The sequence below is a fragment of the Melospiza melodia genome, chromosome Z (genome assembly GCF_035770615.1).
Source record: "Melospiza melodia melodia isolate bMelMel2 chromosome Z, bMelMel2.pri, whole genome shotgun sequence".
NCBI lineage: Eukaryota > Metazoa > Chordata > Aves > Passeriformes > Passerellidae > Melospiza > Melospiza melodia.
The window spans coordinates 11,212,479-11,231,653 of NC_086226.1; the positions used below are offsets into that span (position 1 = coordinate 11,212,479).

Consider the following 19,175-nt stretch of genomic DNA (forward strand, 5'->3'; position numbering starts at 1 on the left):
TAGATTAGTCCAATTTAAGAGTACAACCAAGAACTTTGGGTATAGGCTGAGCTACCCTTTTATCTTACCTTGTGAAGCAACCCTACAACCTCTCTGAAAGGCAGCTGTACTGAAGAAATAAATGGGAAACAAAAGTGGTGCTGAAGCCACAGAAAGCTTTTCTGGGAGGAACAGAAAACTTTGAAAGAAGGGTATTACATAGCAAGAGCTCGTGAAAAACAAAAAATGTCCTGCCTGAAGAATAAAAAAAATGTATTGATATGTACAGGTGGGCATGTGAACATATAGAAAATACAGAGTTTCTAAATTTGAGTATCTGGAAATACCAGAATATTAGTTTCAAACAAGACAAATGGATGGTAGTAGGAACAAAAGCATTTCTAGCGCTGAGCCTGTAATTAACCTGTATCTGATTCTGGAGAAGAAAACCACCTGGGAGGATAGAGATTTCAATTCAAATAGTGATACAGCTGAACGAAGTTGCTGAACTCTATTTGCTTCACTGCCATAAGGATTGTGTGGAAGTCAAACTTCTACAGTCTGTAAATGAAGGCCAGATCTTTCAAAAGCCCCCTTTGTCCCCTGTGTCTGATAACTGAATTTTACTTGCTAGAGGTGTAATTGCAGACGGAGCCATAAATTTGACACATTAAAAAGGTATATTTTGCTGAGCAACAAAACATGATGATAATACAATGTAAATAGCTGAAAAACTTTAGCCCCCTTCTGAAAAATAAAGATGAAAATTCTCAGACTGACTGATCCTACTCAACTCAGTCCACCAGAAAACCTGCCCATCACACCTTTGAAATAAAAAATTTAGTCTGGCAGGTATCCAGATCAATTTTAACAACAACAGCAAAATACCAGGATTACCTATCAGCCTTTTCGCTTCTTGCTGGCTTTATGATAACTGCAGTCGGCTTTATGCTAACTGCATGTCTCCAGATTTTGTTTCCCTCCACGGTCAGCGTGCTCCACGGATTTAGTCCTTGCGCAGGGCTTTAACTGGGCTGCACTTTGTCACAGGAGACAGAGGAGCCCTCACGCCGCAGGCTCGCTGTGGATGCTCGGAGCTGCGAAACGCGCACGTGGTAAATGGCTGCTTTCCCTAGGCGGGCGTGCAAGCATTACTTGTTGCTAAACTTGCTCGCTGCTTGGCCAATCCATCTGCCTGCCTTGGGAGAGTGCCTAGCGCAGCTCGACAAGCTAGGCAAAAGCAAGCCAAGTCTCAAAAGAGAAGACTGATAGCTGCAGCAGAGCATTTCTGCAGCAGAAATCTTACGCTGGTAACGCGGACACAGAATCCACACAACGGTCTGGCAGGCTGCTGCGCTCTCTAGAGGGAACTCACAGCACGGGAAACCGTACTCATTCCCAGGGTATTAATGCATTCCCAGGTGACTGTTGGAATAGTGAATATATTACAGATGTTGACGGTACAGTGTTTCAATAAAATGCAGGGGAAACTGGCTAAAAAGGTGCTCTTTGGATCAAAGCACATAATTTCCTTTATGACTTGCTCATTCACCAGCTTTTCTCTCCATTCTCTCTGCGACCCATTTCTCTTCAGCCTTTCACTGCCAGTCTGTGCCAATACTAACACATTCAGAAGACAATAACACAAAACAGAATCTGATAACCAATGAATGTATGTGCAGACACAAGAGAGTGTAGCACAGGAAGAATGAAATAATTACTAGGAACATCAGATAGTGGAAGATATGATGGCAGTTACAGGAGTTCCAAGGGGATGTTTTTATTAATGAATAACAAAAATAAGGTATATTTAGTGAACATAAAATATGAATCAATATAATGTAGTATATTGATATATTATGAAATATTATGAGATTAGTACTACCCAGTGGATTAAAAATGCTTTGAAATAATAAACACAGTCCAACTGTCACTTAAAAAAAAGCATACAGGAGTGGCATCTCTGTTTCTACAGCTTATATCAGTATTTTAAAAGAGAGATCACCGATGTACAAATAGAAATCCTTTTTTTTTTCTTTCTTAGAATGTGAGCCACATTATATTTACCATACCATATTAAACTGATTTTACCTATTTCTGTAAGTTTTTAATTTCTGCTAACAGAACTACAGTTTACTCTGTCCTTCATACAACACCAAACCCTTTACAAGAAGGTAAACATACAGTAGGAACAGATTTAACTGCAGTACTTACTTTTGCCTGGTAGTGAAATGTATGTTGACCCATGCCAGCTCATGAATGCTTGCTAAAAAAGGACTTGAAAATCCAGCGTTTGAAAGTGTTTCTTATATATTTAAAGAAGAAAAAAAATCCAGAAATAAAGAGGAGCAAAGACCCCAAAGAAAGAAAAACAAAGCAAAAGCCTGTAAGCTTCGGAGCTCTGACTGCAAAATATTCAGCCTGGCAGCTCTGGGAGAAATACAACTCTGTGTACTTGTACATGCTCACCCCATTAGAGGAGGAGTCAGTTTTGCAACACTTATGTTCCTTGCTTCAGGCAAAACAGTGATTCTCTTCAGTGCAAGCAATGTTTGCAGTGTGATGGCTGTAAAGGTGAGAGGTGCACTCTGGAGTGTAGGAATGCAGCAACAGAAAAAGAATAATTGGGAGCATCAGCTACATACTCTACAGGTTGTTGTGATTCCTTTTGAATGTTTATTGCCCATGATTTTTTTTTTTTCCTGAGGGAAACCTAATACCCCTTCAACATAAACTGCATCCATAAGGGTTTTTGTGTACCAGTAGTTCATGTTTTATATTTTAGAGTAGCAGATTTTTTTTTTTTTTTACAACAGAGTAAAAGGTGTTGGCTTTACATCAAAAAGCTGATTAAACAAAAGGAAAAAAAGTCTTCTTTTGTAGTTTTGAGAGCTATTATGCAATAATGCTGTGAATTTTACTAACATAACTATTCAGTAGTCATCTCTCTCTACTTAAAACATTTTTACAAATTCTTGTAAATGCTTTCACTGATCACATTTTTATCTTCTCTGAATTCAAGCCAGTGAACTGAATATAAAATGAAATGCGTGTATGTATAGTGAAGATTTCTTTAAATAAGAAGACTGAGCAAGAAGTCTCTTTTTCATAGTGAAAGGAGATTTAAGGGGTGTGGATGCTGAGTTGTTACTGGAGTCAAGCCTCTCCAGTCAAGGTCAGCATTGCTCACACCTTGTGACCAAATGGACATTTTGCAGATCATTCAAAACAACTTAATCATAGGAACAGTGTCTTGTCAAACATTTGTGTTTCTTGGAAAGTGTTTTCAGGTGAGGAGTATGTGCCTTGTGATCTATCCACACAGAATTTATAAAACTTAGGTGAGCTCCTTGAATGGGGTTTGGCTGTGCTAAGCACCAGCTGCTGCTCAGATCAGTGTCAGACTGCACCTCCCCTTGCACTGCTCCCATCATGTGTGCTGTGCTATCCATTTGACTCCATGCTCAGTATAGGAAGCTCAGCTGGTACTGGAAGACAATTACTTTTTTTTTTTCTCTTCTTATTTGTAAACTTCTGAACAGGCTCACTCTGAGATCAGACAAATGCTAGGAACAGAATGTATGGGTAGCAGAAAAGACTCAGCTGATGAGCCCTAAAATTTATCGCATGTTCATAGCATTCAGCCAGCTCTGAGCGAATTCTACCAGTGACTCTCTGAGTTGAAAGGGATAAAATTGCTCCTGATAAACAGGGAATAGGTGCTTGAATAGATCTTATTACCTTAAAAATAAGAAAAGGAACACAAGGTAGAACCTAATTCATATTTAACCAGTTATGTAGCAGACAATGCCCAGTTGCCTTATTTCTCCATCTGTTTGACTCTGCTAAACACAAGCAGATCACAACAAAGAAGAGAAAGCTAAGATTTGTCTGGGGAGGAAACTTACAAAATTAAGGTGAGCAAGAAGTACTACCATCACTATAAAAATTTCTGTAAGAGAAGGATTTATTGTTAGGGTCTGCATGTACAGTTTCACCTGTAATCATAACAGGCTTTATAGCCCTAGAGTCTGGATGATGGAGAAAACAGAACAAAAAGTAAATCACTCACTAATAGATTAGTAGTGACAGATAAGGGGGGATAGTGAAGAACCAACACTGGGATCAGTAAAAATGATAACTTAAGACATTTATACCTGCACTATACAGGTCATAGCCAGCTGACGTAATGCAGCCCTGGTAACTGTGGCAGCAGGCAGAGCAGTGTGAGGTAGCTCTTAAATATTTCCCCATGATTTTGAATTAGCTTTTTCAGCTTTTAATGAACACTGTGTCCCTGTGGCTACACTGTTAGCAATATTTAAGCCAGTCAGACAAGTCAATACAAATACACTCAGCCTCTGGTGGAATACGGCCAAGACAAGACAACTCTGATCCTAGGAGCTGGATTAAGGTGAATATTTTAAGGTAGTAGTAAAATCTTATATGCACAAAATATAGTTCACTAACATTCAAGATGGTCTTTCAAATTAGGACAGAAGAAAAGAAAGGTCACCCAGATGATGTAAAGGCTCTAAAGCCTATCAATTAAAAGATGACTGACAGAACTTGGCTGGGTTAGTGTGACAAAGTAAATGTTGAGACAGAAAATGGAACAGGCACTTACTTGTCCCTATAAAGGTAATGTATGTCTATAAATACGAAAGAGAGTAAGCACTGGAAAAGTGCAATAGCAGTTTACACTAATGAACAATGCTGGAGCAAAAACAGCAGGTAGAAACAGAACACACATAAAAACAGACAGTAAACTAAAAGGATACTAACCACTGGAGCATGAAAAATTGAAGCACACTTTCAGTAGGGTATAAAAAAGCACAACTACTTCTGGAATACATCTTGGCCAGTCTCTGAGGGTATTATCAGCTTGACTCATCCCATCTCATATAACTGATGTATCAACTTCAGAAATCTGGTTTGGGTTAGGATTTTAAATTGCCCAGCCATCAACAGAGAAAAATTCCTCTGTGGCTGATCTAGAAGCATAATAATTTTGTTTCTAGAGACTGATCAATTGAGAAGAGTTAGTAGGCTTTGGATTTGTTAAAATAACCTACTAAAATCTAAAAAACAGCCCATAACACCAACAGGTCATTTAAGGAAAGCAAAATTTAGTAAATTAAGAGTACAAGGGCCTAACTTTATTTTCACTGTAATGACATTTGTATCAGTATAACTGCAATAACCTGAAGTTATTCTGCATTGGAGCTCCATCAGAGTTCCGACATTTATGCAGAACAGGAAGCATGTAGAATCAGACGAAAGGCAGGAAAAAAAGATAAAAGTTGGAAGTACCAGTCAAAGAAATCAACAAGGTTTCAGGAAAGAGGTTTACAGGTGGGAAAAATGTGAAAAGGAGCATGTCAGGTAGTGAGGAGCATTTACTTCAGAGGAATACAGAGAGAAGACAGCAGTCTGTTGTTAGCTCTCACACAGACCTTACCTAACAAAACCACCCAGCCTTTCTTGAAGAGTCACTGTTGAGGGCTTGTGGCAGTTTGTCCCTGCCATTCCTCACCCTCTCAGCAATTCAAGAAAAAAAAAAAAAAAAGGCAGCAGAGGAAATCAAGAATGGAAAGAGGGCAACTCTGTTTTTAAACGTAGAAATACTCTAAGAAACAAAATTAGAAACTATGGAACTACAGAGGGAAGAATATTTTTTTATGCTGCTGTCTGCTTTCTCAAGAATGACCTCCTCTGAAGAATCAGCTGCCAAAACCATCTGATGTGTCTTTCTCTAAAGACAAAATGTACTTTCAGGACATCTGTCATACAGGAGAAGAATGGCAGGTGCCACAGCTGCTCAATTCCTCTCACACGAGCAGTGTGCCTCTAAAGTCCTGGCCTTCTCAACACATAGAATGCTCACCCAAAAAGTACAGAAAGGACCCAGAGGACCAGGATGTCCTTAGCACAATGGTGATCATCCTGTAGCCAATGATCTGAGAAAGGCCTAACAATGGTTCTTGTTTGCCCAGAAGTGCTCCTTGGCCAGCGGGTCCAGAGCACTGCATGTATTTCATGTCATCAAAAATACATTCCTTCCTGTTCCTGGACTTTTGGTCATAGCCACAATGTACTGATGGTGGTTTATTTGCAAGTTCTGTTCTTCACATGTACCACATTTCCAGTCATTATATTTATGAGTGTTCTCCACATATCCTTTGTGCCTCTCACAGAAAAACACAACCACTGTGGCAGCCATGGCTGTGTGACACTGTAACCCATCTTCATCCCGTGACAGCAGTCTCCACTTAGGGTACTTTATTCTTGTACTTCTTTTCTTGGGATGTGTGAGACTGTCACTTGTTTCAGAAATCCCCCGTCCATTGAGCCTGAGAGCAGCTGCTGATCTTTGCATTAACATGCAGGGGATGCTCCCAGAGGGATCTCAGTTGGTGTGACCTCCATGTGCACGGACCACACTGGCAAGCAGGCACAGCTCCAGGAGCCAGGCAGTCGTGACAAGGCTCAGGATCACAGCTGTCACCTCAGTCATCACCTCACCACCTCAACAGGTGGAACTGATGGTGGAGGCTGACAGGAGCCAAGGAGGCAGGCTCCTTGGTCCTGGAGACCTGGCACTTTCTGGGTGAGCCTGTCATGCGACTGTCACATGCAGGACTTCTGCCAGGAGTGAGCGCACATCTTGCATAAAAGTTGTCCATCAACTAGTGAAAAATATTCCATCTACTACCACACTTGCTCAAGTCTGCAGCGAGTGCAACTCATGATCTTTTTTGGTATAATAGAGAAAATGGGGCTCCTAGTAGGTGAGGGACAATTCAGAGACCCAACTATCTCTAACAGTGTTGAGGAAAACTGAACATTTTATAAGGCCTGAATGAACAAATGAATTAAGCAAGTAGTTTACTTTTATAGCAGTTATTTCTATTTTTTGTTTGTTTTGAAATAAAATGAAATTATAAACACATCTCCAGAATTTATATAACTATAAGGAATGTAGCTGTCATCACTGACAGCCGCTTTTCAGGAATCATCCTTGTCTTACATGTTCAATATATATACAAAACACTTGGATGCATTTTTTAGTACAGATTGTATATTAACTGTATCATATGCTAATTCAGGCTTATATCCCTTGCCTTATAAATGTCTGTAAATTCTTCTGTACAAGGTAATTCTTCTGTTCAGTCGAGTTTATATGTTAATACAGATAACTTTTTTCTAGGCTGGGATCATTGTATGACGTGACAGCTTTCTACTTTATTAAGCCATGCTTGAATACTTATCTACCTCCTCAAGAAATTCATGAAATGTTCCTATTTCTTTTAATTGAGTATTTGTAACAAAACCATAGCTTTCATGGATGCCTTCACTGAGTGTCTCGTTCTCTTGCAGCTGGAACATAGTTTAATTATGGTTATTATCAAAACAAAACTGGAACATAGTGGAAGAAATGCAGATTGCATCCTATACTTGTATTTAAATTTATTATTTCTCATAGTTCTATGCCAAAAGCTCCTACTGACCAATTTAATCATGCAGGGAAGGAGAAAAACCATGAACTCTATTTATTTTCTAGAAATAAGTTTTCTTGTAAGAACATTAATGAAAGGACCATACAATTCTTCCCGACTAAAATTTTTGCTTAAATTATTTTGTATCACAACAGCTTGGTTGATGTTTTATATATATAAACACTGAGTTAACAACCAAAGGTGTAATTGAGAAACAGTTATGCCATGAACAAAAAGTAGTATTTATCCAATAACATGGTCTCTCTGTATTGGTAGTTAAATGAGAAACGAGACAACCTTTTTAGAGCTTAAATGTTTTCCTTTCTCTGATCTGTATGTGAAGTTACACTATCACACAACAAGTCATTTCTTACTGGACATTTGTATCATTACAGAAAGCCTATTTGCATTTCTAAACCAGAATGCGTTTCCACAAAACCCTACATCTAATTAACACAGTATGTCCAAGAGAATCTCACATTGTCTGAAAAGACAAATAGAAAAAGAGGTGGTTACAAAAACAGGCTTTCAAAGGACTTGTCTCCTACTTATTTATATCTCAAACAGATTCATTTCTTACTACATTCTAGGAAATGGTCTCATCCATTTTTGTAGGGCAGATAGAGCTTTTTAAAAGACACTAAACACAAACATTACTGGATTTCTGACTTACATGACTGCTTTATGAGCATCAGCTGTAAAAGTGTTTTATATACTGCCTTGTATTCTTATATTTTATGCTCTTCAAATGAAAAAATATTAGCACTCCATTGAGTTGTTTGCTCCCTAAATCAATCAGAAATTGTAACAGATGGGGATATGTATGTTAAATCAATAAAGTATGTAATATGTAGGAGGCAGAACTGTGCAATCATGATGATATTCCTTTTAACTTCGTTCAGATATGAACTTGGCCTAATGTACATGGCATGCTGATGGCCACTGATGGCAGTGCCTCTGAGTGATATTTAATCATAAGCATCACTGTAGTAGAATGGCTGGCTACTCAATTATGAGATGTATCTATATTAGAAGAAAACTCTTCCTTAAGACTGTTTTCCAGTAAGTATATTAATACCATTATGAAATAGAAATTAATACTCCCTTCCAAAACTATATTGCTATTCAAAATCATGCTATATGATCATTAAGAATCATACTGCTGTATGTGTTTGCATGGCAAAGATTTGGTAGTGGGGGCTACAGTGTGCAGTTGACAGGATCTTTCCCCTTTTTCAACAGAGACAATGCCAAACAGATCCAAGATGGACCCACTGCTGGCCAAAGCCAAATCCACCAGTGACAGCGGCACCTCTGGGATAATGTATCTAAAAAGGTGGAAAAATTATTGCCAACTACAGCCTGAAGAGAGGATTGAGAGTGTGTGAGAGGAACAGCTCTGCAGACACAGGTCAGTGAAGGAGGAGGGGCAGGAGCTGCTCCAGGCCCCAGAGCAGAGATTCCCCTGCAGCCCCTGGTGCAGCCCTGGGTGAGGCAGCTGTGCCCCTGCAGGCCCTGCAGGCCCAGGGGGGAACAGAGATTCCCCTGCAGCCCCTGGAGGAGCCACAGCAGAGCAGCTGGGTGTGCCTGAAGGAGGCTGGGACCCCATGGAAGCCCGTGCTGGAGCAGGCTCCTGGCAGGAGCTGTGGCCTGTGCAGAGAGCAGCCCCTCACTGGAGCAGGCTCCTGGCAGGAGCTGTGGCCTGTGCAGAGAGCAGCCCCTCACTGGAGCAGGCTCCTGGCAGGAGCTGTGGCCTGTGCAGAGAGCAGCCCCTCACTGGAGCAGGCCCCTGGCAGGAGCTGTGGCCTGTGGGGGACCCATGTTGGAGGAACCTTCCTGAGGGACTGTACCGCATGGAAGGGACCCAGCTGGAACAGTTAATGGAGAGCTGCAGCCCATGTGGAGAATTCATGTGGGGGAATTTTGTGGAGGACTGTCTCCCATGGGAGAGACCCCGTGCTGGAGAGTGCTGAGGAGTCTTTCCAGTGAGGAGGAAGAAGTGGCAGGGACAACGTGTGATGCAACTGACCATAACCCCCCTTCCCCATTCACCTGCTCTGCTGTGGGGGAAGAAGTAAAGAAATTAGGAGTGAAGTGGAACCTGGAAAGATGGGAGGGAGGGGTTGGGGGAAAGTGTTTTACTTTTATTTCCCTTTATTCTTCTCTCATTTGATTGGTAATAAACTAATTTTCCCCATGATGAGTCTGTTTTGCCCATGACAGTAATCATTGAGTGATGTCTCCCTGTTCTTATCTTGACCCATGAGCTTTTTGCCATATTATCTAGTCCCTGTCCAGCTGAAGAGGGGAATGACAGAGCAACTTCGATGGGCACCAGGCATTCATCTGCGGTCAACCCACTACATGCTGTCTTACTTAATATTTGAATAATCACTGTTTTAGATGAGCTGTATTTCACCACTTCTTTAATATTCTTAGATTAAATTAACCAGAAAGCTGCTAAAATTTGCCATATTCTCTTGCTCAAGTAACTCTTACTGGCCACAGCTGGAGAAGAGATAGTGATGGACCTTTCATATGACCCAGCATGAATGTTTTCCGAGTAGTATTTATTTAGCACAGTTTAAATCAAGAAATTACAACAACAGGAGGTATGATGCACGTTTCCTGAAACACATGAACCTTCTCTAAGCCTACTCCATGGAGATAACCTGAAGGAGGACAACTTTGCCATCATTAACTACCTGATCTTTCAGAAACCAGAGAAAAAAATAGATGGATCCTAAACAGGAAATTTTGAAATTGCTCCCTCCCATCAAGACTATGCAATTTTCCACTTCATTATTTTCTACCAAGATAATTTAATTGCTACTCAGAATTATCTGGGGACACTGATTCACCTTTTAATCAGAATCATATCTTTTAGTTGGATGAAGTCACACAAAGACCATTAGTATATTAAAAGCATTCTAGGCTATCAGTTTAATACTGACATAATTACTATTAATAATCTTTACTTAGCCCTCCATTTTTCTGTTGTGTTTCAGGTTTGGTTTTTTTTTTCCTTTGCACTGTGAGTCATGGGCAGAAGTGCAAGAGAAAACAACTTTTCTTTGGAGGATGCAAGCAATCCAGTTCTGCATGTGGTAGTTTGTTAACAAGAAACAAATAGTTACAAGGAATAAGACATGTTTTTAACTGATGCTCTTCCATGATAGTCTTTCAAAATCAGAAGAGTATTTTAGCAGTGGGGTACCCCTACTTTGATTTTGAGCTTTTCTATCTGTATATTAACACAAAGAACTAAATTCTGTAAAGAGAAAAAGACAACTATGCAGTAAGAAGCTAACAATGGAAATGTTTGTGACAATTTCTTACAAACCACAGACTGAAAAGAAGGAATCAACACAGGGAACTTTACAATGATACCACCTGAAGAGAGAAATTCTGGAGACTGGAAAAACAGAAATGTCTCATAATTTCCTCAGGTCATCTGTGAGACACAGCACTCAGCACACTAATCAGAAAAGCTTCCATGGAAGGCAAAATTAAAAATAAAACATATGCAAATAAACAGTATAATATATACTCAAAGAACTCTGACAGAACGTATGTTTGTTTTCTTGGTACTTGAGCTTTAATATCCCAGCAAGACTGCCTATCTGCAAGGACAGCAGCTGGTTTTTATTTTATTTATTTATTTATTTTTTTTTCTTTAACCTAAAATAAGAATTTTTATTGAACGTACATGCCTTATTCTTTCTGCATAACAATAAATGGCCTTTTCAATGGAACCACATATTTGAAAAAAACTCCATGAAGACTTAAAAAAAAAATCTGGGCAAAATCATTAAAAATACAAACCCTTGTAAGATTATTTATGAATGATCCTCAGTTAGGAACAAATAGGAAAAATAATGCTAATTTTGTCTCGTCATTCTGTTTCTCATGGAGGTATTCCTAGCAAAGGGTAACGAACTACCGTCACAAAATTAAAGAACATGTAGTGCATAGAAAATAAACTGTAAAGGCAGAAAAAGCAATTTCTTCAAATCAAATTATTGCTACACTTCCCTAAGGCCAAACATGCTCTGCTTAATTTAAGAACCCATTTGAGGTACTGCTTCTCTAACAAATAAAGTCTGAAATCAAACTTCTGACCTTAGGAAAAGAATGATAGAGAATAAGTTTCTATTTCTCATAATTCAGTGGGGAGTGGTGCCTTTGAGGATTTCAAAGATGGAGATTTCAATGGCTCCCATAGCTAAACCAATCCAGTGTTTAATCACTGTCTCTTAAATACTGTTTCCTTATTTCAGCTTAAATCTCCCCTGTTGCAGTTTCTGACCACAGTGATCTCTCACAGTTCTCTTTTTAGAAGAATCTGGCTCTGCAGAGCAAACACTTCTAAACATGTTTGGGTGTGCACAGCTGTGTGCTGGGAGAGTGTCTAGTGCAGAAGGTAAGCACTGAAACATGAGGATGATGAAGAGCAGATGGCCACACTCCTCGCTGGGATGTGGATGAGCTACAGGAGCTGATGCCCTAGTTTTAGAAGCCAGCTGACAGAACTCCACGAATTGGCATGAAGATCTAGAAGAATAATTCCCAGGTGCTCAGACACAGTAAGTGGCAGCATATAAGAACAACTGACATGACCTGGACAGAATTCAGGTGCTTACCTCATGGTGAAAGTTCAAAGCAACGTTTTATCATTATGTACAACATTCAGGTTTCTAGAATTGCAGTTTATTGTTACAAGGTAACTTTTTTTTTTTTTTAGAAATGACTCTTGTCTTGTGAACAACACTTTTTTCTTAAAACTCTTTTCATAGCTACTCTCTTCAGGATGGTAAATTCTGATGGCCTGACCTCCATTTCAGTAAGCCTATTACATAGACATGAGAAGAGATTTTCATCCCGTGTAGGTCAAAATGGCAGAGGAAAACAAATTGTAATTATGGAGGGAAACACCCTCATTTTCAAATACATTTTAGCATGTCAAATTCCACAGTTCATTATCTGCTAATAGTCGATTATGTTGTTTTTTCCAGCTCTACATCATCTTTGATTATTGTGAGATCAGAAACTTTCTTAAAAAGCTAAGTGAGATCCTTTGTAAAAAGCTTATCTGCTGCAAAAGGTGATTTAGTGGAGGAGAATTAAAATGCTGGCTTCTTAGAAAAACTCTGTTATTATTAATGTACTGATATGCACAGATCATTTATCAGAGGCGAAGACACAAAGTTGGTTTTGTGATAGGTTTGCTTCTTTGCTATGAACAGCTTTGTGTTCATAGTCTTACAGTAGTTTTGAAAAACTGCAATACATTCTGTTCTCAGTACCCTTTATAATTTGATGCACAGCAGTTGACATACACACACTACTTCATTAGCAGGGGATGATTAAGTGAAGAAGATATTTAAGTTATTGATGTATGAAGTTAGCTGCCTTCTCCTCTTAGGCATATATACAGGAGGCAGGAAATGTTTTTGAAATTGATGGTTGAAGGTATAGGACAAGTCACCTTGTAGGAGGAAATTGGCATCTACCATGTTTTTTGAGAATGCTCAGATTTATCTTGCTTCTTAAAGCAAAAAGCCAACCTGTGTAATGAAGTTTTCAAAATTAGGCACAGAGTACAGCTAGTATTCTGAGGTTCTTTTAATTTCACTTTTCAGTTCTAAGGTATAATCCAGTGCACCAAAGTAATTTATAAAAACTATTTCTCTAAGCTGTTCTCAAAGACATCTAGTAATAGAGGTTTTACATTTCCAAGCAATGTTGAAGACAGTTTTTCCCACTGTTCTTGAAAAAGTCTGCAGCCTTCTACATTTTTCAGGCACCTGATGCAGACAATTGTAATTGAAACTGTTTATCTTAAATTATTGCACCAAATAGATAGACTTAGATAGATTACATTTCTGTGTACCATAGGATAGCTACTGTGATCCATAGGCAGAGGAAAGAATTTGCATGTGTATGTCAATTTGTTAAGTCTGCTTTTGCAAGTATAATGGATAATACACAATTTTAATGATATAGAACTGCTCTTACTCATTTTTTGTGCACTAAATATAGGAATTCATTCTCTGGAGTCATCTGTTTAAAATATGTCTTAGAAATAAACATCCTGGTTATTCATTTTCCTATTAATACAGTAGACTGCATTACCTCTAAAAGTACTAGAAAGTACTTCATTACAGATATTTTAAAAACATACAAAGACACACAGATTCTTCACTGGTCCCCCTCTTCTGTATTTGCTTTTTCAAACATAGCATATCTTTTGCTCTAACAGGAAACTTCTATGGTTCTAACATCTATGGGAGATTTTGATAGAAGTTGTATTTCCTCCCATATATTCTGCTCATAGTTTTTGCATTTCCTATGGATTGTCTAAAGTGATTTTTCAATACACTGGTCTTCAGTAAATAGTTTAGAATAATTTAGAGGTCTCCATGTAGAACATGTGTTTAATAATAATGAATTTTTATTACAAGAAAAATATTTGTGAAACATATCAGAACACACTAATAAAAAAATACCCAAAACCCCCACCCTTTGAATAATTTTCCCTCTCATGATGTTAGACTCACATTTTTACTTTCCTTGAACTGTACTGGCTGAGAATTATTTTGTACTTTTAATCCAATTTTCAAGGACAAAAAGCCATCTTTTAAAAAGAGGATCTGTATTAAGAAAAATAATCTGGTTAATAATAATCTTCTCAGACAATTAATCAGAGAAAATAAAAACTAGCTATATATAATTTTGCACCTTGTTATGTTGGATGTGACCTCTATATGCATATGCTAATAATTTTCTATTTATCCTTTGACCTATTTTCCATCATTTATGTGACCCTTTTTCTCAGGTAACTTGTCAGGTTCTTCATTTCATTGAAGAACTCACTATTTAGCCAATTTGGTCTTTCATTGAACTGCCTCTCTTTCTTTTGCTCAAGAGTAATTTGCGTGGGTGCCTTCATTTTGTTCCTTTAAGAGACTGCCAACTTTCTTAAGCTGCAGTTATAAAAGAGTACTTCTGTCTGAATGTGAAAACAAACTAAGAGCCTGTCTCATCCCTCAGCTTTCTGCAAGGACAAAGATTGGTGGGAGCTCTCATTCAAACGCTGGTAGCACTGGGCTGTAGTTCTGCCTTGCCAGACTTCCCTAGGGTATTGTGTGAGGTCTGTGAAGCTCAGCTTGTTTTTCTCTAACTGCGTGTTTGAGCATCACAAGGGCATGGATTTCAAAGGACAGTGGTGGTAATTGCACATTGGTAGGACAGCCAAGGCCTACAGCAAATCCCTGATATTGGGGCTCTATATTAATAAACGATCCTTGGATGTACTTACTTTTGTGTATTTTTGTTTCCTTGCATAGTCCTTGTCTGCTTAATAGCAAACCTGAATGAACAAGTTTAGTAAAAGTGATGCAATGTTAACCTTTCTGCTTCAATCTGTGCTTCGTATTTTGCAAATTTTGCATGTCAATACAATCATTATTGAACAAAAAACATCAAATATACCCTGGAAAGAATTTTCACTGAAACAATTGAATACTGAGTAAACACTGAGAAAATTAAAATGTGAAATAAACCAAAGCTAGAGAGTACTGAAATTCAAAGAGATGCTAGAAAACATGAAAAATAAAGGCACATGATATTTGTGGTCTTTTATAGTCCAAGATAACCAAAAATGTTCAGAAAATTGCAAGTGTAACTCACTGCACTTCTGTGGACAACAGCACTTCTTGCTGTACTTTACATTAAATTTCTCAAATTTTCTGCTTCAAGTCAAGACATTTCATAGAGTTGACAGGAATTTTTCTGAAGTTTTGTTTCATGATAAGAGTCTGGGAAATCAGGTACTGGAATGCCCCTAAGCCTGGGCTGGACACTGGAGAGACCATAGAGACCTGCAGTTGGCACTGAGAGGCACCAAGGTTCAACCCAGCTCATGAGGAAACTGTGGAGACTTTCCATGGAAACAAAGCAACCATCAGTTAGTTACCGAATGGCAGGTTGAAGAAACATTCTTAGTAAACAAGAACTTTACACACAAAGAGCAGTGAATCAGGAGAACATTAGTCTGGAGAGCACCAACAGACACAAGTATACTTTCTCAAGAGACAGAAAGGAAGGCTGCCTGAGCACACAAGAACTAATGAATTCTGTTTATTCAAAATCCAGCTTACTGAGAGCTCATGATAGAAGATTGTTTTGCCCTGAAGCTCACTGTAACAGAAAGCTGTGAGACACAGGTCATAATCATGGATGAAAGGACTAACTTAAAACACTGTGGCATAGGTGATAAAGAAAAATTATCTAAATGCTATAAAGCAAGGAAGGTAGAGATCACACAAGTCTCCATTGTGGTAAATCCAGGAGGTTTAACTGAGTAATGCAGCAAAATCTGGATGGTTTAAAATACTTTACCATAAAAGAAATAGCCTGTTCTGTGAATTTGAGCTATTATTCTATCCACCACAGGTAGGGAACAGATCAACCTGCTCCTTTATGCAACAGTTTTAAAATATATGAAAATTTTTAGCACATGCCTCCACTCTCATCCCCCACTCTCATCCCTTATCTTCTCAAGATCAAACATTTCAGGTTTTTCCCTTGTCAAAGATATCTCTCAATTTCTGGCAAAGCTTGTTGTTTTTCCATTGTTTCTCTGAAATTATTCTACCTGTTCTTCAAGTGAACATCACAAAAAATGGATTTAGTACTTCAAGACAGTCATTAGCATTGCTGAAGAGTAGAATGAAAAAGGACATCTCAAGGACTATACTCATCCTAATATTTGACATAATACTTCTCCTTCTCACAAATGGTAGGTTTTTGTCTATTAAACCAGGAAGTAGACATATGTCTACCTCTGAGAAAATGTGCTTATCTACAAAGAATAACCGAAACATATGGCAAAACACAAAGTCTTTCTTTCACAAACAATAGTTTCAATGTGCAAATGAATTTCATATCCAAGTGCTTGAAGGGATAAAAACCAAACTGTATTCAACAGGTTTAACACTCTCTCATCTTGTGAGCTACTGTAGTCAGTAGCTCCTTTTATTTTTGGAATAGGTATTTAGTTGTTTGTCACCGTATTATTGTGTGGCTATCTTTTCCTACATAAATTTGTAAGTCTCCATCCTTTCTTTCTATGCTGTGTCTTATTTTTTTCATAGCATAATTTCAGTTTTTAAATTGAAAATACTATTTTATATTATCTACCACTGCAGCTCCACCACACCAATTTTCTTTCATTTGTTTAATTTCAAGTCAATGTTTAGGGATGTTAATAAGAATCCTGAATATTACTGGATACAGGAAAGATGCATATAAAATGCCAGTTGTTACAAACTTTTGATGCTGAACTATTGATAACTACCAAAGGTCTGATTTTCCTCCTAGTTTTATTTTTCTCTGACATAAATGAATCCTAACCATATATCCCTGGTCATCTATGAAAATGGTATGCAATACAGCATAAAAGGGTACAACCTCTTCCCTACAGGCTTTATTAAATCAAGGATTTAACAGTTACTGGTCTCTATCTCACAGGCCTGATGTCCTCTTAGAGAAAGAAACCAAATTAGGATGACCTAATTTGTTTATGACAATGCTGTTAAGTTACTCATCTTGTTGCCCTTTGAGATATTTATAGTCAAGCAGTTGATTATGTTGTTTTATTTCTCTGCTTCAGAATTTAACAGTACCATTAGTTCTTCAGCTTGATATTAACAGCATTCAGCAGCTCATAGAAATTGACTTCTTTAATGAAAGATAATTTGCATCTTTGGCCTTTTAATAGCTAGAGAGCAAAAATTTGTTGTTGTTTCTCTTAGTGCTAGTATTGCACCATGGAGACATTTTACATTCATTTTACATTTTCAAAATTGTCCCACTTTAGTCACTTCTTATGTCATGTCTTGTGCTTGGGGAAGCTTGGTTTATAAGAAAAAAAAGACTCAGTGCTGTTAAGTGGAGGAAGATCTGTTCTTATTCAAAGGATTTAAACAGGCACTAAACCCAGGAAGATAAATGTACTGTATTAAAATGGGCCTTGAGGGACAGGATAGCAGAGCACGTAAGGATGTCCCTAAGGAAAACAAATACACTCAACACCAAAATGTGAACAGGACTGGCTGGCAATATTTACTATGGTAAACAAAATAAAGTCATGGCACAAGCTCAGGCTCAACCATTCATCTGTCCATACTATTTAACAGTTAGCACATTCCTGGTCCACTTTTTGCCTATTCAAAACAGCACTCTTCCAGGGGTGCACAGAAGTCTTTTGGGAAGAAGCATGAACCATTTACTGTTCCTTACAGACAGACTGGGACAAGGCCATAGTGCTTCAGAGAAAAAAGAATTTAATTATATGGATATTGAATGTATGGTACCACATTCTTGGGGCTCTTGCGGCTATGGAATTGTCCCTGGTTCATTTTATATACCTATACCCATGCAGTGATTGTCTATCCACTCCCACTAACTTCTGTCTAATTAATTAGTGGCTTCTTTTATTTTGATTGCTCCAAGTATTCTGGATTGGTTTGAGTTTTTTGCAATTCTCTTCTACTCAACATTTGCCATTTGACCTAGCTTCTGCATTCTGACCTCTTCTGCGCACTTCTTATATTTGAGGTCAATCAAGAACTTATAGTTTATCTGGGCAGTTAATTTATACACTGCATAGCCCCTGCATTGGAGGAGTGTGTAGTTCTTATAATACTGTGTGTATTTAAAGTGATACATCTTCTCTTTTATTTTTTCCTATGCTCCCCTCCTAGGAGGGAAACTATACGTATTGATTTTCAGAGCTGAAGTCTGCTTATTTGGAATCCATTGGTTTTATTTCATTGCATTCCTTTCAACAAAAGATATCTGAGAAGTCAAAATTGTTCACTATCACTAGTGATAGTAGATTATTTTACTAGCTACTCACCAGAAGTTTTGTTTTTCTTAACCTTTGTATTGTAATTGTGTTCACTAGACCCTCACCATTCTAATTGTTTACATTCTTCTCTGCCACTGTCTCTTCATGTCTAAAAAATACATAAGTTCTATTTATATGTTACATTTTCATGTTTTTGAAGTGCTTGTTGATGCCATGATGGAATCCTGCAGTTCATGGAATGGAAAAGTTACTATTTTTAAAGTTGTAGTTAATTTTCATTACAGATCTCCCAAAAAAGATTGTGCAAGTATTAAATTATTTTACGGGAATATTCCCTGTAAGCTGACAGATATCTATCCTTCACTAAGTCCTGTCTGGTACAAGTTAGAAGACTGCTTGGTATTCATTTGGTTAATGTACAAATCTTCTAAAATAAGTACTGCTAAAACTGAGAGGTTAAACTGTTTCTCAGTCAAGATTCAGCAGAGATTATGATACGGCGCTTAACTACTCAGATGATGATGAAACCACAACATTACACAATACATTTGTTAATATATCTGAGAGCATCACGGATAGGTAAATTCATTCACACCCACTGAAATGTAAAAACATAAACAAAAAAATCAGGCGCTGTTTTTCTAAAGCATAAGTAAAAGTAGTCAATTTGATTCATGTTGAAGGTAGCAAATGGAATATATGAAATTACTTTTTCCTCAGTACCTCACATTTTTGGAGAATTCAATAGAGACAGTGACAGCATTCAAAAAGTGCTGACAGATATTACTCAGATACTAACAAGGTCACATAGAAATTTAGAG

The 19,175-nt window shown here is 38.0% G+C and overlaps 1 protein-coding gene across 4 annotated transcripts in view; it reads right to left on the reverse strand.

Moving 5' to 3' along the window:
• The window catches only part of PRLR (prolactin receptor), a 153,926-nt gene that overhangs the window by 84,583 nt on the left and 50,168 nt on the right, over window positions 1-19,175 (reverse strand). The window contains exon 1 of one of the 4 annotated variants that reach the window (XM_063179641.1): window positions 2,194-2,399. The exons of the other annotated variants lie outside the window; for them this stretch is intronic. The gene's annotated coding sequence lies outside the window, so the exon portion shown is untranslated. Of the gene's footprint in view, window positions 1-2,193; window positions 2,400-19,175 lie in introns of those variants that run through there. 4 annotated transcript variants of the gene reach the window in all.